This window comes from Alligator mississippiensis, chromosome 4, assembly GCF_030867095.1.
Source record: "Alligator mississippiensis isolate rAllMis1 chromosome 4, rAllMis1, whole genome shotgun sequence".
NCBI lineage: Eukaryota > Metazoa > Chordata > Crocodylia > Alligatoridae > Alligator > Alligator mississippiensis.
In genome coordinates this window covers 235,707,046-235,729,140 of record NC_081827.1, presented here as the reverse complement: position 1 = coordinate 235,729,140, position 22,095 = coordinate 235,707,046, and the positions used below count along the sequence as shown (strand labels likewise).

Here is a 22,095-nt window from a genome sequence, read left to right as displayed (position 1 = left end):
TCCCCTCTCCCTCTTGTCTTGTGGAGGGTGAATAGATTCAGGCCCTTTAGTTTAACTTCGTAGGGCCTGGCCTGCTGCCTCCTGACCATGTGAGTGGCCCTCCTCTGGACCCTCTTAAGGTTAGTCACATCCCTCTTGAAGTGCGGCGCCCAGAATTGGACGCAGTATTCCAACTGTGGCCTGACCAACGCCACATAGAGGGGGAGGATCACCTCCCTGGACCTGCTAGTGATGCATCTGTAGTTGCACAACAAGGTGCGGTTAGCCTTACTGGCTGCTTCCTCATGTTGGCAGCTCATGTTCATCCTGGAGTCAGCAATGACTCCAAGACCCCGTTCAGCCACCGTGTTGTTGAGAAGGGTGCTTCCCAGCCTATAGGTGTGTTGCTGGTTCCTTCTCCCTAGATGCAGCACCTTGCACTTGTCTGCATTGAATTCCTTCTATTCTCATCTGCCCACCTCTGTAACCTGTCCAGATCTAGTTGGATTCTGTTCCTCCCCTCCAGTGTGCCCACTTCTCCCCACATCTTTGTGTCATCAGCGAATTTGGACAGTGTGCTTCCCATGCCCATCTCCAACTTGCTGATAAACATGTTGAATAGCATAGGCCCGAGGACCGAGCCCTGGGGAACTCCACTGCCCACATTCCTCCAGGTCAAAAACAACCCATCCACCACCTCTGTCTGGGTGCGACCATCGAGCCAATTTGCCACTCATCTGACTGTATAGGCATCAATGCCTCAGTCACCTAGTTTTTTTATGAGACTGGAGTGAGAAAGGCCTTCTTGAAGTCCAGGTAGACAACATCCACCTCAACACTCGCATCCAAGAACTTTGTGACCTGGTCATAAAAGGAAACAAGGTTAGACAGGCAAGATCTGCCTGCAATGAACCCATGTTGGTTGCCCCTGAGCATTACCTCCCATGCTGGGCCCCCGCAGATGTGCTCCTTGATCATTTTCTCCAAGGTCTTCCCAAGGACCGAGGTGAAACTAACTGGCCTATAGTTACCCAGGTCCTCCTTTCTCCCTTTCTTGTAAATGGGGACCGCATTGGCCTTTTTCCAGTCCTCTGGGACCTGGTCAGAGCATCATGAACACTCATACAGCCGTGCCAGGGGTCCTGCTATGACCTCTGCCAATTACCTCAGTACCCTTGGATGAAGAGCATCTGGATCTCCTGATAAATACCTGCTAAAGTCTGATATCAGTGCATTCTGTTTTGCCAGTGAAAGGAACCTTCTCCTTTTCAATAGGCGTGTCTACACGAGATGCTACTGTGCAGTGGTTACTGCACATTTATTTAGTACTTGTATAAGAAAATACTAAATGAATGTGCAGTAATTGGAGTTCCTGCACAGTAGCACTGGCGAATGTCCTTTAAGTGATACTACTGCACTGTCTGCACAGTAGTGTAATAATCCTGTGCAGCAGCATATCAGCACTGTCCATATTAGCACTGAGATGTGCTACTGAGCAGTATTATTTGGCTACTGCGCAGTCAGCATCTCATGTAGATGCGGCCAATGCCACCTAAACTCACTACTGTGTTAGACTTAGGGTGTAAGATGTGTGCAAATCTAGGAACTAGGCAGCAGTGGGTTTACTGGCCCTCACTTTTTAATTAGCCATTATTCCTCTTCTTTCCTCCATTATTTTTATCCGACAACAAATTATCTAGATCCTTTTAAAGATTTATGCTTTGCACTTCTTGTTCACTTTGCAGCCTTTGTGATTTTATCCTATACACTTTTACATTCTTGGCAAAAAAATATTCTGTCTAAAATCCATTTTTGCTTTGGTCTTTTTTAGCCCAAGTTCCCTGGCCATTTGTTACTGAATGTCAGAGTGACTCCTGAACCTTTTGTTGCATTTTTCTTCTCTATTCCCTTCAGAACTTTTTGTTATGCCTCAAAGTGGTTGCTTCTTGGTTTCTTCTTGGTTTCTTCTTAAAGAATATCAGGCTTATTTCTCTACTATATCACTAGGCTGCCCAGTTCAGTGAATAACTTTGTTTTCCCTCTGCTGTACTTTGTCCATTTCTATAAATCCTTTTGTATAATAATTTGGCTGTTCAGATTTGACAGTATTACAAATGCAAGCTCTCAGAAAACAAAAATAAGGATTTTTCTTTCGCTAAAATTTCCCACAAAAATGAGGACATTTTGGTAAATTTCTTGGCAGTTACGGCACTCTTGCAGATCTGTTAATGAAATGGTTCTCCTAGGCTTTGTGCTTTGAGATCATGTTGCCTTGTGCTGAAGTGAAGCTTTTAGCGTAGACTGAGAATTTTCATTTCTCTATTTCTAGTATCCACATTAGCTGTTCTCTTGTTCATCAGCTCATACTTGAATTATGTCCCCAAAGATACAGTGACAGTTGTATAATGACAGCTAGAACTCCTTCTCTCTTCTGTCACTGTGTGTAGAGTTCTGGGCAGCTCTTGTTAACCTTTTTTTGTCAGGCTTCATACTTATTTTTTCATCACTTTCCAATGTGATCATTGTTTCATCAAATACGTCTTTCTATTATCTGAAAAGCAATGTAGGTTTTGTTTTGGGGAATTCTGTGTGTTTCTCTAAAGGATAACAAAAATAAGAGTGAAATTAATTAATTAAGCTGCTATTCCATTTAGTTCTATTCTTATTATTGTAGTACAGTAGTGTCTAAAATCCCCAACTGGGAGAGCGTCCTCATTGTGCTGGTTTCTGTACGTACATGTAGTAAGAGACGGTCTTTGTCCCAAAGAGTTTGCAGTCTAAATAGAAATGACAGAAAAAGGATGATGGAGAGTTGGATGGGCACATTATTACCTCTGTTTTACAGCTGGGAACTGAAGTGCCTGGAAACTAGGGCTGTGTGAAATTTTGCCAGCTGTTTTGTTTCAATGCTGTTTTGACTCATTTCAAGCTTGAAACAGCACCATTGAAATGAAATGAAGGGCTTCAGAACAGCCTCAAAATGAAATGAGGGCAGTCGAAACATTTCACATTTTGAAGCTCAAGCTCACGGGTGACTGGTGCCACCTGAGTCAGGGGGGTCATGTGCCCCCCAGCAGCCAGTCAGCGACTGTGGGAGCGGGTCCCCTTGTGGCCGATCATGCCAACCAGGAAGAGCCAACGGCACTCCTGGAAGTGCCAGTGGTGCTTTACCTGGCGCCCCCACTCCTCAGCCAGCGCTTGCCAGGTGCTCCTGCCAGGCCCCTCTGCCTATCACCTAAGTGGAGAGTGCTGCCTCTCAGGAGGTGCCCCAGCACTCTCGGCATGCACATGCACCCCCTACACATTGCTACTGCTCAAGCTGGGCTTGCCTGCAGGAAACAGAAAGTAAGGAGAGGGAGGGGGAAGAGGAAGGAAGGACTGCTTTCATATTGACTGTGTAGCTGGCCAGCAACTGTGATCCTTCCCTGAGGTCTCTTCCAATCCCAGTGCTCTGGGGAGGATGGAAAAACAACATAAAAGGCAGCATTGTTTGAACTGGCCTGCTTGCTGCCTTGGGGTCTGACAGTTACTGAGCTATCTTGCAGCAGCTCAGGAGCCTTAGACAATGAAGACTACTACTAGCATTGAGTTGAATGATTTCCTTCTTGCTAGCCTAATAAGTGGGATTCCACAAAACATTTTGCTTTCTTCTAAACCCCTTTATTCTATTACTATATTCATTGGTTTGTTCTTTTCAATTTTATAATTATATTGGATATTACACTATGGAATTTTTATAGGAAGGGAGATACATTTATACCTTGAGGCATATACTATACACCGTATAGAATTTATATAAGAGCACAGATACATTTATATATTTGTATAAAAACAAGACACTATGAAACACATCATGAAGCATGGTGGAAAGGTAGCTGGCAAGCCTTCAGGGAGGGTGGAAGAGGGGGAGGTGTAATTCCGGGCCGCTCTGCCCCCCCCCCCCCCCCAAAAAAAAATAAAAAAATGAGATGCAGCATCTTTCCTACAACTAGCAGGGATGAGTCTTCCAGCAGCAGCAAGGAGAAGGGGGCAGTGCCAATGCTACTGCCTGTGCCTGAGACTGCATCCCCTCCAAGAGCATGAGCCATAACTCCTCCCCCCCCCCCCCATGACAACAAGCAGCACCAGCAGGACAGTCTTCTCCACCCCATTTCACTTCCCATCCTGAGCCTTCCAGTGCCAGAGGAAGAGCTGGATCTGGATCGGAGTGCCCTAACAGGGGAAATTCTGGAGAAAGAGGGGGAATCATTTGAGTTTGTGCTTCACACTCCTCAAGTTTCCCTTAGAGCCAGGTCTCCTTCCCTAGAAAGCACTTCAGAGGAGGCTGAGGTAGAGGTTGCAGAGGCAAGCAGCTCAGCTGAGCTCGCTCATCCTGTTGTTGTGCCTCTGCCTGATGAGGAGGGGGAAATTGCAGCATCCACACATGCACCCGCACCCCAGAAGCGAGTGGGTAGTGTGGTCTGGGATCATTTTGAGCTGGTAGATGATTCCACATATGCTATCTGCCTGCACTGCCAAACCAAAACCAGAGGCCCATCCTACCAAGTGCCCACATGCACTGCCTTCAGTCGGACGGTGGTGCCCTCCCTGTATGAGGCATGCAGGGAGTACTTGAGGAAGCAGCTGTGCAAGGCAGGTCCACAGGTGGCCTTACACTTCACTTCAGACATCTGGAGCAGCCAGAGTGGAGATCACGCCTACCTCTCCCTCACAGAGCACTGGTGTGACCAGCCAGGCTGTTGGTGGGCTCTCCTTCAAGCTGAGGTGATGGATCAGTCCCATATGGTAACGGAGATCATGGGGCCATGAGCTGCTTGGTGCAGGGGTGGCTCATTGGGCAAGGTGAGCTCACCCGTGCGTTCGTGGTCACCGACAATGCAGCCAATATGGTCAAGGCGGTGTGTGATGCCAACTTGTTGGCATCCACTGTGTGGTGCACAAGTTGCACCTCATTGTCAGGGATGCCTTGGAGGGGGGCAGGGGTGCTGGTACTGGTGCCAGCACCACCAACAAGCTCATTTCCAAATGCAGGAAGGTGGCAGGGGACTTCCACCAGAGCATCAAGTGGGGCAAGGTACTGTGGGACAAACAAGCAGAGCTGAACATCCTGCAGCACAAAACCATGCAGGATGTGGATTTTTGGTGGAACTCCACATACGTGATGCTTGAGAGGCTGGTGGAGCAACGGAAGGCCATCCATGAAATGGCTTTGCTCAGGAAGATTGAGATCAGTGGCCCACTTAGCAAAGTTGAGTGGGATACCATCTCCGAGATCTTGGTGGTCCTCAAGCCTTTACTTGAGGCCACCAAGACCCTCAGCATTGGTGATGCCCTCCTTAGCTAGGTGATCCCTGTAGTGAGGGAACTACAGAGCCAAATGGAGAGCTTCCAGGGGAACAGTGTTCCTAGCCGGGGCAAGCTGTTGTCACCAGATGTCCAAGCACTGGTGAGGTGGCTGAAGGAGGGCATCAGGAAATGGCTTGATCTCTTGCGGTCCAGTACAGTCCATGTGCTGACCGCTATATGTGACACGAGGGTGAAGGGCAACGTATGCAGCAGCCAAACCCTGGATCAGTGGACGGAGGTGCTGGTGAAGAGAGCCAGAGGCAGAATGGTGGAGGCAGCAGGATGTGGAAGAGGGGGATCCATTGTCCCATGCTAGTATGCCATTCACCAGCCACTCTCCTCCTCCACCACAGGCGCTGGAATCTGGGCCGAGGGCATGGCTTCTATGATGGGGTCCACAGTCATCAGACCCCGCCATCAAGCAGGTAGCACTCAGGCCTTGGTGGCTGCCAGGGTTCCCTCTAAGGTGTGCATGTGCATGGCTGCGCACAACTAAAACTGTGGCTGTGCACAGCCTTTTCAAGCCTGTGCACCAGGAAAGGAGCTGAAGGCCAGCTCCTAGGTGAGGTGGGTGCAGGAGCCTGGCGCAGGCTCCGCCAGCTCCGGGGAAGTGCTCCGCTCCCCCACATCAGGGCTGGGGAGTGGAACACTTCCCTGGAGCCGGCAGAGCCTGCACCAGCCCCCCGCCCCACCCTCAGGGAGGAGCCACTGCATACCCCGAGTGAGGCTCTGCCAGCTCTAGGACACTGCTCTGCTCCCCTGCATGGCCTTGGGGAGTGAGGAGGCACATGGCATCAGGGCCGGGGAGCAGAGCAGTGTCCCGGAGCCGCCGGAGCCTCACTGGGGCAGGCAGCGGCTCCTCCCCAAGGTGAGGCAAGGCAAGGCTGGAGGCTGGAGTGGGCTGTGCCGGCTCTGGGGAAGTACTCCACTACCTGGCCCTCATGTGGGGGAGCGGAGCACTTCCCTGGAGCCAGCGGAGCCCACATCAGCCTCTGGCCCCTGGTCCCAGCTCCAGGCCCTGGCCCCTGGCCCCAGCCTAGCCTCCAGCCTGTTGGCTCCGGCCCCTGGCCCCAGCCTCTCGACTCCAGCCTCTGGCTCCCAGCCCCAGCCTCTCAGCTCCAGCTTCTGGCCCCAGCCTCCAGCCCCCGGCCCCTGGCCCCAGTCTCTGGCCCCCAGCCTCTTAGCTCTAGCCCCTGGCCCCTGGCCTCCTGGCTCCAGCCCCCGGGCTCCAGGCCCCAGCCGCCGGCCTCCGGTCCCCAGCCCTCAGCCCCCTTTAATAAGTATCCCACACCAGACCAAGGCGGTGCGCTCACAGACCGAGACGGCGCGCTCATGGACTGCTGCTCTTTAGAGGGAACATTTGTGGCTGCCTACCTTGCTGAGGATGTGTAGGTGCTGCTGGGCAACCACTTGGCCTACTGGGTAAGCCACAGCCGGATGTGGCCACAGTTGCCCCCGTTTCTGTACCTATGAGGCTTATGAAGTGAAGTTTATAGGCCCAGCTGTGAAAAGAGGTTTGTAAATTCCCTTTCAGTATCAGGCCTGAGAGATAGCAAGAAGTCATTTTTTAAATACATAGGGGGTAAAAAGAAGGTACCAAGTAATGTGGGGCCTGTGCAGGACATGCTTGGTAATCTGGTGGTAGCACCAGATGACAAAGTTAATCTCTTTAACAGATTCTTCTGCTTCCGTTTTTCTGAGCAGGGACAGGGACATCCCCCACAATGGAGTTCCAGACGGACCCAGGGAAGATGCAGCCAGGCCCAGGGTCAGTGAGGACCTACTCAGGGAACTTCTGGAGGGACTAGAAGTGTAGGTGCTGACAATCTACACCCCAGAGTGCTTAGGGAGTTGGCAGAGGTCATTGCAGGACCCCTGGCACAGCTTTTCAAGCACTCATGGTGCTCTGGTGAGGTGCCTGATGACTGGAAGAGGGCCAATGTGGTCTCCATTTTCAAAAAAGGGAGGAAAGAGGACCCAGGAAACTATAGGCCTGTTAGTCTTACCTCAGTCCTGGGCAAACTCTTTGAGAAAATTATCCAGGAGCACATCTTCAAGGGGCCAGCAGGGGAGTTTATGCTTAGGGGCAATCAACATGGGTTCATTAGAGGCAGGTCCTGTCAGACACATCAACCTGGTGGCCTTCTATGATCAGGTCATAAAAGCCTTGGACACAGGTGTTGCAGTGGATGTAGTCTTTTTGGACTTTAGGAAGGCCTTCGACACTGTCTCTCACCCCATCCTCATTAAAAAATTAGGTGTCTGTGGTGTTGATGCCTACACAGTCAGATGGGTCACCAGTTGGTTGGAGGGCCACACCCAGAGAGTGGTGGTGGATGGGTCATTTTCGACCTGGAGGGATGTGGGCAGTGGGGTTCCCCAGGGCTCGGTCCTCAGGCCCGCACTGTTTAATATCTTCATCGGCAATTTGGACGAGGTGGTGAAAGCACCTTGTTTAAGTTTGCAGATGACACTAAGATGTGGGGAGAAGTGAGCACACTAGAGGAGAGGGACAGGCTACAACTAGATCTGGACAGGTTACAGGGGTGGGCGGATGAGAATAGGATGGGTTTCAATACGGACAAGTGCAAGGTGCTGCACCTGGGGAGGAAGAACCAGCAGCATACCTACAGGCTCCCTTCTCATCAGCACAGAAGCAGAAAAGGTTCTTGGAGTCACTGTTGATTCCAAGATGAACTTAGGCCGCCAATGTGGGGACGCAGTCAGGAAGGCTAACTGCACCTTGTCATACATCCATATATGCATCACGAGCAGGTCCAAGGAGGTAATCCTTCCCCTCTATGCGACACTGGTCAGGCCGCAGCTGGAGTACTGTGTCCAGTTCTGGGCGCTGCACTTCAGGAGGGATGTGGACAGCATCGAGAGGGTCCAGAGGAGGGGCACTCGCATGGTCAGGGGGCAGCAGGGCAGGCCCTACAAGGAGAGGCTATGGGACCTGAATCTGTTCAGCCTCCACAAGAGAAGGTTGAGAGAGGATCTGGTGGCTGCCTATAAATTTGCCAAGAGAGACCAGCAGGCAATGGGAGAGTCCCTGTTCCCCTGGGCGCTACTGGGGATAACAAGGAACAACGGCCATAAGTTCACTGAGAGTAGGTTCAGGCTAGATATCAGGAGGTACTACTTCACAGACAGAGCGGCTAGGAGCTGGAACCAACTTCCAAGGGAAGTGGTGCTTGCTTGCCCCTATCCTGGGGGTCTTCAAAAGGAGGCTAGACAGCCACCATGGCAGGGGGTTGGACTTTATGATCTGCTTAGGTCCCTTCTGACCCTACCAACTATGAAACTATGACTGGAGAGAGAGTGGTTTTTCTGTGAGAAATACACCCCCACAGGTAGTTGGGTATTCTTGTTTTTGATAGATTCTGGTGTGCAGTTTGTGGGGGTACTGGAGATTGTTGTCAGGTTTTGTTTTGGTCTGTAGGAAGTTGGCTTCTGCTGTTGAGATTAGGTTAGCAGGATTCAGTGCTTGTTTGAATTTACAAACTACTTTTCACAGCTGAGCCTATGAACTTCACTTCATCAACCTCCTAGGTACAGAAACTCATGGACTCAATATAGACAGTGGATTTATGACACACTACAACCTGCTGGACATCTTACTCCCCAGGTACCTCTCCACTTTTACCTGCACCGCTACATCCCCTTCCCCCCCAGCCTGTCCCTCAAGCCCTGACACCTCCATTTCCATTTTCACTGACTGGCTTTCTTGCCGGCATTGCATACCAGCTTCTGACTTCTTTACTGTTCCTTCCATCCAGGAACAGCACACACACGCACCAACTGCAGGTGCTTCCTCAGCCTGACGAAGGATTTTTCAACCCAAAAGCTTCCTAAGATATATTTCTGTAACTACTCAGTTGGTTTGTTAAAACATACCAGATTAGACTGACCCAGAGGAGAGGACCTTGTCTGCCAGTGTCATGTCCTTAGACCATCACCCCTAGCACCTGACGGGAAGGATGCAGGGCCCTGGGCACATCTAAGCCCCAGGGCTGGGGGTGGCAGGGAGAGTTCTCTGGGACCTGGTGGAGAAGAAGCTCCTGCAGAGAGGAAAGAAAGGCTGTGTGACAGTTTGGCTGCCTGAGATGCTGCTGGTGCTACTGTGCTGCTCACTAAATTATTACCTGTTATCATTTAAAGTGGTGGACCAGGATGAGGCTGTAGGGGAGGAGGAGACCTCACTGAGGCACACTACCATATCATGTAGAGGCCCCAGCGCCTGTGAGGGTGTGCCTTAACACACACACAGTGTCACCCATGTCACGAGTTTTGCTTGTCAGCAGCCTGAAGTTTCCCAGAAACCCCTGCAACTATTTCCTTGAAACTTGGCAGGCTTCATGGCCCCAGAAGTAGCTACCATCTATGCAAGTTTAATCTGAATTAGGCAGGAAATGACAAAGTTATAGGCAGTTTCATGCTTCCCCACTATAAACTGTGGGCGAAAGGTCAAAACAATTTTGACGAAATGAAACAGAACAGCGGTTTTAAAATGAAATGAAACTCTAAACTGAACACTGTCCCATGAAAACATCAAAATGGTAGTCGAAATGGAACGGTGCTGTTTTGCACAGCCTTACTGGAAATTTAACAACATAACCGAGATCAGAGTGAAAATCAGTGGCAAAAAAAAAGCCAGGAATTAGGCCTGTACCTCCTAACTCCTAATTTTAGTGATTTTTTTTTTACATGGTTCCTCATCTTTTTTTTTCCCAGCCATTGTCATTTTGCCCTTATGTCTTAGGCACTTGGAATTATGTTCCTGACTCAATATTTTGTGCAATATTTCTTTTTCCCCCCAGTAAGTTTGCTTCACATAAATACACACAGTTTGGTGCTCTCTACAGGGCTTGCAAACAACAACAGAAACTCCAACAATAAAAAAAAATTAGACTGTGTTTAATAATGGGTTAGATTTACTAGGTCAGCTTTAACAATGGTCTACAATCCTGTGCTTTTGATATAGGCTGTTAGAGCATTCTGTGGGTGGGAAATATAAAAGAAGAGCCTGCAAGTGCACAGCAGGTGCTAGATACAGATGTTCCTGTTTCAGAGGCAGCTGGGGACATCTGAATATGTACTCCAAGTTACACCAGCAAGGACTTCACCTCCATGGGATTTTTTTTTCTTTCATGATCATTGTATTACTCTAGGGGCAGCTACATGCAGGACAAGCAGATCTTTGTGTGGTTCAACGCACAAGCGACTGGAAGCTGAGAGTTCACATTTGGCTTGTTCAAGGCCCTTAGTTCTCTGTCCATGCACTTACATCTGTATCCATCTTACATCTATGTATATATATATATATATAAGATGTCTGCAGTATGAACTTATATATATGCATGGCAGATCTGGATAAGCCTTTGTGAATCTCTTTTTCCAATGTGTTTAACGCTTGCTTGTTTGCCTCTCTTAGCACTGCCCCCCTTTTCCCCTCCTATAAGGTGCAAATGTACCCTGCCTTCTCCTAGACCAGGGGTGTCAAACTTATCCAGCCTAGTGGGCCGAATGAGGAGCATGGGGCTAGTCCAAGGGCCAAATTGCCTCCCCCCCTCCCCACACAAGCATACCTCATTTGGCAGCTGCTGCAGCTGATCTGCGACCTACTCTGTACCAAACACGATCCTGGAGTGCCTGTAACTGTTGCTACATGTAGCAGCTCTGGGACTGTATCTAATACACTGCCCTGCTCCAGCAAATCCAGGATCTAAACTGTACATGACTCTTGTGGGTGAGCAGCTGGAACGGGCACTGCCTGTGGCATAGTCCACCCAGAGCAGCAGCTGCGCAGCACACGGTGGCTGTCCCAGCAGCTCCAGGACTATGCTGCATGCAATGCTGGCTCCAGCCAGTTTGCAATCCACACTGCATGGTCGTGGACTGACTGGAGCAAAGTGCCTTGTGTAGTCACCTAGTGCAGTGTGGCTGCCACTCTGGCCAGACTCTGCCACAGGCAGCACCAGTTCACAGGTGGCACTCTGTGATCGGCGCTGCATGCAGCATGTGTGCCAGGCTGGCTGCAATGGCCATTGGGTCAGGTATCCTGGGGGTGGAGGAAGCGAAAAGAGAGGGGCAAAGGGAAGGGGAGAGGGTCTGTGGGTTCAGCCTGGCCTGTGGACCAGCCCTGAACAGCAGGCATGCACTGTGCCTTGTATGGGCTGATCAGACCTAGGAGGCAGCACTGGAGGTCAGATGGCAGGGCTCTGCCAACTGGATGCAACCTGTGGGCTGTGTGTGTGCCACCCCCGCCCTAGACATTTCAGACAACGGCTTCTAAAGTTAGATAGAAAGACCGTGTTAAGGCTGGCCAGGCTGTGGTGGTTTGGCTGAGCCCTGCAATGCAGGCGGGTGAGCTATGACCATGAATGGTTCATGGATGTTTTTACATCTACGATGTAAATATGGATTGATTCTGCCTTTTCACTGTAGGTTTGGGTGGTAAATTAGCCACCAACTTAGAAAGGGTAGCATCCAGCTAATAACATTTATTTAGCAAGAATCTGAAGGCTGATTAACTTCTTGTAGGAATATATCAGTGAGAGACATTAATAGGTCAGCTGCTGGAAGAAAGTTATTGTTGTGTAATTGCAGCAGAGTGAAATCACACTGTAGATACTAGTATATGAGGAGCAGGATCCTTCCTGACCAAATTTCCTATCTGGGTCCTAAAGACTCATTAAATATGTCAGTTTTAAAGGGAAGGGATGTCTGAAAGGCAAAGGCCAAGTGAGTATTTCTGTCGCAAAAATGTGCTAGATAGGCTGTACCTTATCTACAGTGATCGACCGTGAAATGCTGGTGGTATTCCCGAGTTCATGGGAGCCTCAAAATAGCAGTAATCACAAAATAGCAGTTCTCTTGTCCATGTCAGTTATTAATGAAGTCTCACTGATCTAACTGCATTTGTTGATATTTGAGAGGAACATAGGGCTCAGGAGTGCTTCACTAGACTTGCCTTCCGATTTGGGGGTCTTATTGAAAACCTCTTCACCAACAAAGCCAAGCATACTGATCCCACGGATAACTCCATGTGGCCAGACCTCTGCAACCTTATGGAGTCCTGTTACTTTTGCAAGAGTCTGTGAAGTGGCTTGTGGTTTGGATCTAAACGGTGATCAACATTCTGCAGTGCATCATCAGTTTTAAATTCTCTGTTAGTAATAAATCAGTATACAGACTAATTGCTCGTTTTATTCTTTGTCTTTGTAAGTCCCAATTAGTCTGAAAATTGAAATCTCTTGTTACCACTAATATGTTCTTTTAATCATTTTAATTTCTATTATCATTTTTGTGTGGTTTTTCAGATCAGGCGGTCTATAGCAGTACATATTAGGAAAATGACCTATTAATTCTCTTAAAAATTCAGCCATTAATGAATTACCCCTTAAAAATTCTTTAAAAGTGTAACTGAGATAACAGCTTAATTCTGCTTCAATAGGTGAAATATTTATGCAAATACAGTTAGCTTCGGAGTTAGCTTCGGAGCTCAGACAGTTAGTTAAAGACAAAGTGGATTAATGGTTTCTATTAAACAGAATTTTCACATAACTCTGAAAAAGTGCTTTACATCAGTAGATCTCAAAATGCTTTACCAGGTAGGTGAGTATCATTATGCCCATTTTACAGATGGGAAAGTGAAGCACAGAACTGAAGTTATATGCCCAGCCGAAGTTATATCAACCAGCAAGCTAATGGCAGAGCTGTAATATATATCTCCTGAATCCAGATCCTATGTCCCGTTCTCTACACCAGCTGTTCTCAACCTTTTTTTCCCAGCTCCCATTTGTAAACATTGATGGCCAGTCCTGTCCCAGTAAATAATTTAAGTAGAAAACAGCCCCTTGGCCCTGGCAGTGTCCCCCACCCCCAGCCCCCATTGTGTGGGGTAGGGGGCAGCTGTGAGTGGGGGGGGGGGGGCGTGGGCAGGTTGTGTGGGGCATAGGAAGCCCAAGGTAGCCCCTTGCAGGCTGGACCTCTCCCAGCTTGCAAAGGAAAAGCCATGGTTTTCCACATTTTCTCCATTTTTAAAGTTGATCCATTTTTAAAGTTTGTTTGCGACCCTTTCCTATATTCTTGTGACCCACTTTTGGCTCACAGCCCTTGGGCTGAAAAACGCTGCTCTAGAACAAATACCTCCAACCCTGACTCAAGATACTGAATTAATAACTTCCATGACTTATTAATATTGTTAACTCTTAAAGAAATATACGTGCGAGTCAAAGATTTTTTTTCAATGTTTTTTCAATATGTAAAAAGTATCTGTTAACTAACTGCATGTACTACAAGGGTATGTCAGCATATATAATTAACTAAACAAGTTTCCAGTTCACTTAATGATTAGAGTTTTAAGTGTTTCTTATGTACTATGTACTGGAAGCTGTGCTTGTTATTTATCAAATGGGCATATACACACACAGATCCAAACTTAACTGGGAACTCACTGAAATAGTGAAGTCAGTTTAGATGTCAAGTTAACAATATCAAACTACTGTCTGTACAAAGTTATAGGAAACTGGATGGTGCACTAGAAATGAAATTAGAACTTGGTGATGAAATATGGGTTTATCATAAATGAAATGATACTTGAGGTTACACCAAAAAAAAAACAAACCAAAAAATGAACAAAACCATACAGGCAAAATCTTGCAGTTGAATTGCATACAAAATATTAAGAAGCATCAAAGTGAATAATTGTTTCCTCTTGTGAATTCCTTTTCAGTATTACCAGAACACTTGTAATATTTATGTATTTTATAAGTCACCTAGAATGCTCTTTACCACTGGAGAAAAAAATTACTTTAATATTTTTGAAAGTTTCAGTGCTTTGTAAGAAGCATCATGGGAATTTATTAAGTTCATTAAAAATCTGAAGAAATTTAACAGCACTTTTAAGTGCCTTTTTGGTTCATTTGGAAAGGAGGGAGATGGGAAGAGACCGTTATTGTTGTTTACAATGTCTTGAATTGTAGATTAGAGCCATTTTGAGTTTTAGGACTGATTTTTGCTCTCAGGGTTTCCCTATCTGTAAATGTGATAATAACACGGTTGAGTAAGGTTCTGCCAACAAAAAGAACTGAAATATTTCACTGCAATTAGAACATAAAACAAACATCCACAGTGGACACGTCTACATGTGCCATAACAATTCGTACTGCATAGTGCATGCTGAGCACGGTTATTTTTAGGCATGACATCACCATAGTGATGCACTGTAATGGGGAGCACATCACTATGGCAACCTAGATGCAGCATCATGGGTTTTGCCTGCAGATGCTACATCACCGTAGCTCATTGCTGCGGCAACGTAGCATTACATATAGACGCGCCCGATGATGCAGAAACAGTAGGTAAAATATGAAGACGTGGAATATCTCAATATCCGACAAATTCTCTTATATGATGTTTTCTCTTCCAATAGCGATGTCTGCCATCCGCTCAAGGTACTCTCTGAGCTTGATTCTTCTCTTTCTGGCATCAGTGTTATTTTGAAGAGAACTTGACCTGCTGGTCCACCTCTTCAGGTGTTGTTGTTATTTGTAGTACCCAGTTGTACTAAACACTGTACAGAAAACAAAATGCTGTCCTTCTCCCTAAAAGCTTAAAATTGCTATGTACAGCAAGGGACAAAAGATGGAGGAATACAAGGAAACAACAGGACAGTATTATTCAGTGTGATGCACTGTGCTATTAGTACACCAACAATCTTACCATTGTTGATATTTTTGAGGAAAAGGACAATTTTGAAGGAACATAATGTGTTTAGAGGAAGTTTCCCTCAAGTATGAGGGGCATCCTGGGACCAAGCATAAAAGTACTTCTTTGAAAACTTAATAAGTGGGTGATGGAGACTGATATCAGGGATTAATTGGAGACAAGGACTGATACTTCATGAAGCATGTTGTGGGAACATGCAGCAGAGTGCCCTGAAATTGGAGGCAGAGGGCAGATTTTATTCCAGTTGTCAGGCACATAAGTTGACTTAGGCATCTAAGTATGATCCTACTGCACCCTGTTTGAGTCCCTAAATACTGTTAATACCAAAGGTGGATCCTCTTCCCCTTCATGGCTTTTTTGTGACTCGGTCTTAAGGACCAGATGATCACATGTTACAGAATGATGAGGGTGGAATAGAATCACACTAAGACACCCAGAATTGCATGTGGACACCCAAAATTAGGCCCCACCTAGAAAAAAGTCCCATTTGACTACAGCAATGGCTTTACACTGTTCTGCCCCCACTTAGGTACCCAAGAGGTAGAATATAATCTGTCCCAAATAGCTTGTTTGAGGTGATAGAGAAGGGAAGGGAGGGAGTAAATGTGGTTATAGAGAAGATTTTGGGGGTGGCTAGGATAGGGCCACTGAGTAGGTGAAGTGGCTAGATGAAGGAAGCAATTATGAGCCTTTTGTAGCTGTGACACAGAAGAGGAAGAAGAGTTGTGCCCAGCACAACAAAAAGGAATGTGGTGTTGGCTGTTAGGGGTGTGCAAAATGGGCTGTATTCAATTAAGATTTGGCCTGAATTGGGGACAGTGATTCGATTTGTTGATTTGGATCACTGTCCCCAATTTGATTCGGCTAAATCGAAATCTGAAGATTTGATGCTGATTTGAAGAATCAGCGATTCAGCCATAGACACAGTTTTAAATCTTTTTTCTACATACCTTGAGGTAGCAGGCATGACTTGTGAATGCTGTGATGGTGGGGTGGATGGAGCGTCCCACAGGAGTGCTGGGGGAGAGGCCCCGTGTGTGCAGTGGCAGACCCAGAAGTGGACTGAAAGTACTTTCAGATCATCTGTGGCTGGACCCTGGGTGCCCCCCAGACCCAGGAGGCACCAGTTGCCAAGCCTGGGGTGAGAGTCCCTTGTGCACTTTGCAGCAGACCCAGAAGTGGACTGGAAATGCTTCTGGTCCACTTTCAGGTCCACCATTGAGCAAACTGGGGATCCCACCATGCTCCTGTGGGACGCTCCATCCTTCCCAGCATCACAGCATTCACGAACTGCCTGCTACCTTGAGGTATGTAGAAAAAACTTTTAAAGCTGTGTCTATGTCCAAATTGCCAGATCTTTCTGAATTTCTCTGAATCAATTTTGGAGGGTTCCGGTTCGATTTAGAGAGCTTAAAGGGTCTCCTGATTTGATTTAGAGATTCAGCCACCAAATTGGGCTAAATCTCTGCTGAATCGAATCAGGGACTAAAGCTTCACACAGCCCTATTGGCTGTAAGTAACCTTAATGTTGACTGATCCCAGTGTTTGTTAAGGACCTCTAACTTTTAAGGGAGCCATGAAGTTTAGAGCCTAATATCAATTAGCTATTCTTAAAGATTGGAATAATGGGATAAAATTGAATTCTAAAAAGTACATGAAATGTCCTTTGAGATTGCTAACAAGAATTTCTGCTAAAAGCTGGAAGCATATCAGTTGGCAACAATGAGGAGTGGGGGGAACACAGAGTGTATTGGTAACTCAATTGGATAATTATGTTTTGCCAAAAAATTTGCTAATTTAAGAAAATATTTTTTACTGACAATCTGCATACTTTTTATTAGGTGTGTCTACGCATGCAGTTACTGTGCAGTAGCTTAGGTTACTGTGCGGTATGGGCACATGTCAACATGTGCGTGCCCATACTGCACAATAACTATGGTGATTTATGCAGAATTGGCTATTCAAAAAGTATAGCTATAACCTGGAACAGATTCAGAGATGGGCTACTAGATTGACCAGGAGTCTAGAGAGCCTATTTTGTAAGAGATGAATAAAAAAGCTTGGGTCATTTATTACTCTGCCAAAACAATGAGTAAGAGGCATGTGATTACTGTCCATAACTACAACAGGAGGGTAAACAGCAAAGAGGAATGTGAATTATTTAAACTAAAGGATTTGGGGAGAAATTGGCCAAAAAAATGTATGATGGAAACGAGAGGTTTCTAATTATCAGAGGAGTGAGGTCTAGAACAGCTTTCCAGCAGGGACAAGAAACATATCTTGTTTTAAGATGAAGAAGGCTTGCTCAGTTAATGAAAGTGTTTACATCATGATATCCTTTAGACTGTTCTGTCTAGTTGTGACAGCTGTTATGGCACACTGGAATGATGGGATTTAGTAAAATATTCCTCACATACCATTTTCTTCCCTGACCCCTCTGTCTACACACTATCTTCCTACCACTGCTTTTATTCCAACTGGGATCTCACATAGGGAATTTTCAGATTGGTGATTATACCGTCACTCTGTCTGTCGTGTGCTCCTCATGTGGTATGAAACCGATTGAGATCTAGTTGTTGTCTCCATCTCAGATGGCAACTGAATCAGACTAATTGGCCTTCATTTTACCACCTGGAGTAATTGATGGAATAGAATATAACCCAGACTTTAAGAACATGAAGCCTGGAAAGTTCTTGGAGTGTTTTTATACCGAAGCCAACAAGGAGGAAGCTCTTCTAGATTTACTGTTCACTTACAAGGAGGAATTGATTGGGAATGTGGTGGGAGAGTACATCAGTATGGGTGATAATGATCATGAAGTGATAGCATTCAACTTCTTGAAGGGCGGGGGGCGAAGGGAAAGCAGCAGAATGAAGACCCTGGACTTAACAAAAACAGACTTTAGAAAATTCAGGATACTGATGGGCTGGTACCCATAGGAGGCAAATCTGAGGGGAAAAGGTATTCAAGACAGCTGGTTTTCTTTATCAAGGCTGATTAGAATATTATGAGGGACAGTGTCAAGAGTACACGAAGGAAATGCAATCTAGATCAAAGTATTGGTAAGGTGGATTCATAATGGGTTGGCTCATGCATAATCAGTAGTCATCAATGGCTCAATATCTTATTAGGAGGAGGTTTCCCAGGGGTTCATCCTGCTTGAAGAATGTGTTTGAATGCAGTTTGCAAGGATGCAGAATACAATAAACTGGGTAGAGTTGTGGGCAGGAGGGTAGGATTAGGATTCAGAATCACCTTGATCAACTGGAGTGATTAGTTTGAAACTAATCATTAAATTAAAAAAGAAGTGCAGTATCTTGCACTTACCATGCAGCTGTTGCTGGGAAAACTATAGTATTATGTAAAAGAATATGGGGGTTACCGTGGTCCACAAGCTGAGTATGAGCCGACAGTGTATCTTGTTGCAAAAAAGCCAATTGCATACTGGATTATATTAATAGGAGTATTGTCTGTTAGTCAAGGGAAATGATTATTCTGTCTTTTTTCAGTTTATTCTCTACTGGTGAGGTCTTGCTTGGGAGCACGATATCCAGTTTTGAGCGCTGCACTTCAAGAAAGACATGGCCAAATAAGAAAAAGTCCAGCACAGAGCAACAACAGTTATTAGAGGCCAGGTAAATGTGATTTATGAAGAAAGTCTGAAAGAACCAGGATTATAATCTGGAGAAGAGAAGACTGAGGAGGAATTTAATAACAGTTTTCAGATATCTTCAAAGTGATTATAAAGAGGATGGTGATAAACTATTTTCTATACCACAGGGGATAGTGCGAGGAGTAGTGGTCTTAAATTGCACCAAGGGCAATTTAGGTTGGATATTAGGAAGAAGTTTCTTACTTTGAGGGAGGTTAAACATTGAACCAATTACCTACAAAAGTTGTGGACTCCCCATCCTTAGAAGTTTTTAAGATTAGATTAGATAGAAACTTGATGGGGATGGTTTAGTCAGGGCAGTGCTGCCCTCAACAGGAGTTGGAGTAGATGACCTTCTGAGATCCCTTCCAGGCCTACTTTTCTATGATCTTAACATCAGTAAATATCTTTAATTCCAAATATATGTTTATGAACACAAGTATCAGAACATTTGAAGATTTCTGCAATTTGGCTAGGAAAATGTACTCCTCTGTCCTATTCATGCATACCAGCTCCATTGTAGGAGTTGAACATCAGTGATTTCCCCCAAAAGAAATAACTTTCAGAATAAAAAAGAATCTTTCTTTGAAGCTCATAATATAGTTATTGATTTGGTAGAATGTGCTGTAAAGGATTGAGGAGTAGTTATACTTTAAGCTTCATCAGCCTCTGTGATGCATGCTTTAAACAAACTAGCTACTGACATTTTACAGACTTTTACTCTTTTGACTACTAGGTGGGAGAGAACAAGAGGTACTTTTTTCAGGAGGACAGTTTCTTCTTTTGATTTCAGTTTTGATTGCTCTTCAAACATGAAGCTTCAGTACCTTCCTTTAGATGTTTAGGCTGCAAATGGAAAGCTATGAAGATAAAATCCCATGAAAGAAAGCTGTCTGATTAGGAATAAAGAGGGTTTACTTTAACACTACTTTGTCATTTTGAACAGTAAAATGCTCATACCCTGCCTTAGAAATTCTCCTTGTGGAAATAACTGGCAAAATGACCCGTTTACATCGGCAACTAATGATTAAAGATAGCCTTGTGCTTGGAGTATGGACTAGGATTTAGGAAAGGACTTTCTTTTTGTATTAGCAATGAGAATACTGGATTGGGACCAGCATCATATTCTGTCTGGGTGTGTCTACACATGCAATTAATGTGACTGAATATGCTCCAACTCAAACTGAGCTGGAATAAACCAATCCCGACTTCACTGTCTACATGTGCATTTAAGTGCAGTAATTTACTGCACTGCCGGATACCACTTGTATCTGATGGAACTATCTGGCAATGCAGTAAATTAATCTACTGCACCCTAATTGCCACATTCGTGTAGATGGTGATTCTTTACCGTGCAGCAAATTAGGCTGCTGTGCAATAAAGCATCTCATATAGATGTGCCCAGACCATGTCTTAGTTCCTTTATTTGTAAAATGGAGATTATACATTAACCTCTTGGGAGTGTTATGGCAGTTAATGTGTTAGAAAATAGAACTGAGACACTTGAATGAAGTGTCTTATGAAAATTCATAATACTACATTGTCCAGTTATGGGTATAACATCCCTGAGTGGATTTTGAAATATTGCCCTTTATATTTTCTTTTGTTTTTAATTCAAAACAGAATGGTCATTTTAAACATGGGGTTAGTTAAGTACCTTTTGTAGTCTACATAATTCATTTCTAGAGTAGTTAAATTGAATATTTATAATTGCCTTCTGGAATTCTTAATAATGAGGCAGAAACCCAGCCTTAATAAAGGTCAGAAGGGCCCAAACCCAGAGTTTCTCTGCATGCCAGCTGCTCTCAACAAGTTTCTTGTCATTGGTACTTTAGTGTTTGCACTCTTTATACCTCTAGGGTGCCCAAACTAAGTTTATTTGTTACTCAGATCTGTGCACTTGAACTGCCAACCGGTATGCTGATTGTAATGGTGCTTTCTGTGAGGAGGATACTCCTTTGGAGTTTCTTAAGTGTACAAAGTAGAGAACTAGTATTTATCAGGTACCAAAGCTGCATCTTGGAGCCAGTTCATCCCTGTCCAAAGGCCTGAAAACTGAGTTGTCCAAATCATGTTTTCAATGGAGCTTGCTCTGAAAGGGGCCCAAACCTACAAATCTCCTTATATCCATATGCATTTCAGCTGTTAGAGACAGTGCCACATACACAGAAGCCTTGGGCCTCTTCAGCTTTTCCAGGACACTAACTACTTAACCCTTCTGCTATTAAATACATCGGACTTATTCTCCTGATACTTTTCTCAGTATAAATAGAAATAAACTCCTTTGCACATTTAAGACACTGTCTCCAATATTAACAGTGTAAAACTAGCATAAGTAATAAGGGAATTGGACTCAGTCCTTTTTTTAAATTACTCATTTACCTGTAGAGCAAGTAGGTTTTCATCTTGAGCATCAAGTGTTTACCACTTATGAAAGCAGAATATTGGGCTGGCTGGATAGCTTTGAGGTCCTGTATGATAAATGCTATGTTCTACCACTAAAACTGATGATTGCTGGGAAGCCCAACACATAGATTTAAGACAAAAGATAATAGAAGCAATATAGTAACTGTTTTGTTATCCCATATAAGATATTGGAGTAGAGTTCCTTGTTTATTATGTACATTTTATTACATCCATATTTACCTAACATATTGTCAGCACTGAACAAATAATATCAGAAATAATACAGGCAGAGATATTATTCTTTATTACTATAAATAAATATATTCAATCAAGCGTAATGGTTTTATTTACTTTAGAGACTGGAATTTATTAGTTTACTTTTTGGTCATTTAGGTAAATAAATAATTTTCTATGTGCTTTATAATCTTCTATAAAGTACCTCTTCATTATTTCCTTTCATTTCAGCAATTCATAAATATATTAACTAGACATATATATTTAAATAACATTAAAATTGTGACACAAATTGAAGGCACAGCAGCATGAAATCAGGACAGCCTGCCAAGATAAATTTGACTGTCTTGTCAAAATCTGAAAACTAAGCTTATTTTTATATTGAATATATTTCTAAATTTCCAGCAGGGTTTTATTTTTAAACACAAAGGTAGGGGGAGAAATGAAAAATATAATGTGACTTTATCATTTTGTTTGCCCCTTTCCCAAACACAAAGAGCAATGCTAACTTTAAAACTCTTTTATTTCATCAGAACACGTTTAAGCAATGAAACACAATGGGTGGTGTTGTTATGGTAAGATAATCACACCCCCGAGGTGTAGTGAGACGCAATATAGCTGATTACCTCTCATCCCCTAGGGATGTAATTATTTCATGATAACTGCACTTTTGGAGCTGCCTTATTGCTGTTATCAAATTTCTTTTAGCTTTATATCCAAACACATTAAACAATGACTTTGTCAAC

The 22,095-nt window shown here is 44.8% G+C and overlaps 1 long non-coding RNA gene across 1 annotated transcript in view; it reads left to right on the top strand.

The window, feature by feature from the left end:
• Window positions 1–21,400, top strand: part of LOC109281424 (uncharacterized) — a 38,350-nt gene extending 16,950 nt beyond the window's left edge. The window contains exon 3 of the long non-coding RNA XR_002088074.2: window positions 18,567–21,400. This is a non-coding gene — a long non-coding RNA (uncharacterized LOC109281424). The remainder of the gene's footprint in view (window positions 1–18,566) is intronic.
• The last annotated feature ends 695 nt before the right edge of the window (window positions 21,401–22,095 follow it).